The sequence below is a fragment of the Macrobrachium rosenbergii genome, chromosome 1 (genome assembly GCF_040412425.1).
Source record: "Macrobrachium rosenbergii isolate ZJJX-2024 chromosome 1, ASM4041242v1, whole genome shotgun sequence".
Lineage (NCBI taxonomy): Eukaryota > Metazoa > Arthropoda > Malacostraca > Decapoda > Palaemonidae > Macrobrachium > Macrobrachium rosenbergii.
The window spans coordinates 34,391,344-34,395,660 of NC_089741.1; the positions used below are offsets into that span (position 1 = coordinate 34,391,344).

Genomic DNA, 4,317 nt, shown 5'->3' on the forward strand with positions numbered 1-4,317 from the left:
GTTGTATTTCCATGCTGTGTGTAGTGCGCTGCTACAATAATTCTGTAGAGAAACTTTTTATAAAAACTGTAGCCTGATGCAGGTCAGGCCTTTGCTAGACATTCATACATTGAACGAACTCCCAGCACTGGAATTTGGCAGATATCTCCTATTTCTTTTTTTTTCTCTCTCTCTCTCTCTGTTTGTGCTTATTATAATGTAAAACGTGGTATAGGTCACGTGATCATTAAGCCGCCAATGGTGTCTTTCCAGAGCCAGTGATAATCATACCTGAGCCACTTGAGTAATTACAGGTAAGAGCTGCCTGCACTTTGCTCTTCGCGTGACGCTTATCCACCCACCCACCTCCCCCGGTCCTCTGATCCTACCCTGAACATGGTCACATGGCCCATACCACATATGTGCGGCAGTGGGGTTGTATTAAGGAAGAAGTAAAACGTGCAACGGGAGAGTTGTATAATAAGTCACTCTGAGGTTTTATAAACCTTGGGGTGCAGCAGTCACCCCTGAGGCAATCATTCTTAACTTCCAGGAATCTGTACAGCAGCTCGCCTTGCCCAAAAGAAGTAGACTGGAGGGTTTTTGAACCCAGAAGCAAATTGTCTGTTATTTCTGATTTTTTTTCCAGTGAACAGCTACAGAGAATATTCCCCTGACGCTTCTTTTCAAGATCCAAGATTTGTCAAGTTTTAAACACATCCAAGGACCCCATTTTGAATAAATTCTCCATTATCTTTTCAAGACTTACGTAAGGCAAGATTGCACTGCAGTACTGGTAACACTCAAAAACTGATAATTAATGGACTGGAGCCACGCATGACATCCATTTAACTCTGCAAAGAAGCTCCTGGTTGTGTTTATACACTTCAGTTTTATTTCCTTGAATACAACCTCGGACTGCTAATGCCCACTTTGCCAAGATCTGCACCGCTGAGGTGTCTCAGAAGAATTGATCTGTATGGTACAGAACAGCATATCCCCGGAAACACTAGCTTTTTTGGTATCCTGTATACCCAGTAGGATGCAAGTAGAGTTTGAGAATGTAGTTTTGTTGTAGCATCGTAGGACAGCACCTCCAGATTTCACGCGGTATAGAAGGAAAGGTCTCTGCACGACACAAGAGACAGAGTATGCTTTCAGTTTAATGTTCACTTTGGTTCCTCTTGTTCTGCATGGTAGAATGGTTTAAGTCACACTTTTTTTTTTTAGATTGGTTATTTAGAAGACAAGAAGTAAAAGTAGGAAATCAGTTTTCATTTAGAAGCATCCTGCAACTCAGCACTTCTAGGAACTTGATCAGCTTCCCAATCACTGTCCCATTATTGACAAAGCTTCCCACTCACGTTGAATTTCAAAATTTCGTTCCTTGCGGCCTTCACATTTTCCAGTGCTGATATTCTTAGAGTGACTTCTGTTCCAGAACAGTCTGCACTGATTAGCCTCACATCTCACTCATTATCATTAGCATATAGAAGGCCACTGAAAGGAATATTGATATAGATTGTATCCGCATTTATCTTTTATTTATATTTATGACTGCTAGTCTTTAAGAAACGTTGACTGCTGTCAAAGAATGATTTGCATTCATTTATCTTAAGAATGACTTTCACACTGACTGAGTTTTCCTCATATTTCAGTTTTTCAGTATTCGTCTACTAACACCTTCGAGTATGTAAGAACCTTGTCATTTTGCCTTTCCTTTGTTTCCTGTTCTGTCGTGTACCTAAAATTCCACTGATTTACCTCCTCCCATTTTTCCTGTCATTTTAGCATCCTGCTCAAAGCCATTTTCCTAAAAAATAGTCTTCGGTTCGGGGGTAAGTCCCCAACTGTGCTGAGTGTTGCCTTATATGTCAGCCTGCCACGACTTCCCTGCTCTGATGAGTGATTCCTTGCTTTCTAAGAGGTTTCATGAGCACGTTTCCCATAATCACTCTACTCTGTCGAGTGATTCCTGATTTCAGAGATGCTCCACACGCATGTTTTCCCAAAGCTTCCTACTTTGTCGATTGTTTCCTTATGAACTGAGGCGTTTCATGTGCCTGTTTCCCAGAATCTCCTCCGCCGCTCGGTCGAGTGTTCCTTTATTTCCCAAGAAGTTTCATGTGCCTGCTTTCAATAACTTCTCTGCTTTTTGGAGTGTTTCGTGATTTTTTCCCCATGAGTTGCCTGCTTCATTGTGTTTGTGTGTGCATGTGCGTGTCCTTGTATCTCTTATCTTTTCCTGTGTTGTCAACTCTTTCCTTGTCCTTGAGATGTTCCCTGCGCCTGTTTTCCATCTTTCCCCTTTTTGTCAAGTCACGTATGCTTGTTCCCCTTACCTTTCCAGTTCTTTATCAAGGTTTTCCATGTTTTTATGACGTTTCCTTTGCCCTTCCTGGCTTTGCCATGCTTTTTCACGTTTTTGAAGTCATCTATATGTCCCCTACAATTTGCTCAGCTCTACCAAGGTGTCTCAGGATATGGGAGAAGTATCTAATACCTGTTTGTACAACTCTTCTTGCTTTCTTAAGGTTTCCGCGTTTTCGAACATATTTCATTTATTTTGTTTCCCTTTTGCAGATTTTCAGCATTTTTGAGGTTACACACACGTTTGCCTTAGTTTTCCCTCCTTCGTCAAGTTTCCCAAGTTTTCAGACGTCTCAAGGGCCTCCACATATCTTCTTTCTTTGTTAGGTTTTCCTTGTCTCTTCTGAAATAATTTCACATACTCGCCCCTCAGAACTGTCATGATTTCGAGGAAGTGACATATACACGTTCTCCTTTGCCTCTCTCTGTTTCGTCTGTTCCTTCCGTAACTGTCATCAAGACCTTTCGTATAGTAACTTTCCCTGCTTATTAATGAAGTAGCTTGGTGCTTGCAAGCCTTCTTCCATTTTGTAAGATGTCCCGAATGCCTGTTTGCAATAGTTTCACCTTCCCTTCTTTGTCAAGACTTTACAAAAATTCTCTAGTAGTTGGTGTTAGTGAATGGACAATTTTGTTAAAGTAGTTGGTAGGTTAGCGAGTATTTGTCAGTAATTGTAAGTGTATTGTAAGTAGTCGAGTATTGTAAGTGACACACTTTCCTTTCCCAAACTGCAGGTAGGACGTTTCTCCAACGCAGGGTTCTCTGGGGTGACTGTCCCTATCATCAACAGCTCGCCCAAGCCTTCGCGACGGACGAACTGCTGCCCCACCCACGGTAACCACCTCGATGCACGAACAACCCACGCTTCCTGGGCGATAGGGTTCGCAACACGATGCACGAGAAGCCTTCGGAAGTAGCAGCAGCAGCAGCAGCAGCCTCGCTGACGCCTCGCCACATGCACGCGATGCAGCAGAAGTCTCAGCCTCTGCCCGATCGGGAGTTACACCCTGATCGCCACGCAGACGCCGCAAGCTCATCCTCCCGGACGTCCTGATCGACAACCACCACTCGCACGACAGCAAGGCCCAGGAGGCGATGGGAGCCCACAACATCATTCCATCACCAAGATCGAGGTCACGGGGATCAAAGAGGTGGTGGACAGGGCGACGTCGCCCATTGTGTCGCACAGCTCCAATAACGCAGAGCACAGGAACAGAGTTCACAGTCACACGTGCGTGCTGCTGTAACGCTCACGTTCACCTAGGACCCAAATAGTCTTCTATGAGTGGTCTGGCATCACCTCACTCGTCATCAGCTTTAGATCTTGAAGGGCATTAAACGGAAAATCCTATACGTAGAAGTACTTGTCTCTCCCCTCAGATCAACCTCATTTACATCTCAGTGGATGTGACGAATCATCGAATAAAGTGCTCCTCTTTCGCAGTTTAAGTCCTAGAATGACCTAATGGGAATGTAAGTTAGAACATGAGAGACCGGGAGATAGAGAGATGAAGAGAGAGTGAGACAGAAAGAGAGAAAGTCTGAGCACACTGGCGTGCTCGCAATGGATTCCCTTCACCACAAAGATCTTAATCAAAGTTCCTGCAAGTAGTCTATAGCAAGGCCTTTTTTCAGTCAAAAGGAATGCTAGGTCATTTGACTGAAGTAAAACCACCAAAAGTGCACTTTGGCTTTGGGACTTGTCCTATTCATTGAACCAAATTATTCCAGTACCTCTTTTGATATGCACAAGGTGGTCCAATCAGTTCACTGATATGTGCATATATGCATACAGACATCACAAAGGCACACACTCATCAATAGACACATACAATGAAATTGTATGCAGATACATATATTGTATATATATACACATTTGCACATATATATAGTTTATATATACATATAATTTGTATATATTTTCCGTTAACCCATTCGTGACTGCTCTTCTGCAATGCTGCGCCAAA

General features: G+C 43.2%; 1 pseudogene; it reads left to right on the plus strand.

The window, feature by feature from the left end:
- LOC136840092 (soluble guanylate cyclase 88E-like) overlaps nucleotides 1-3,719 on the plus strand; it is a 92,640-nt pseudogene extending 88,921 nt beyond the window's left edge.
- Nucleotides 3,720-4,317: the final 598 nt, after the last annotated feature.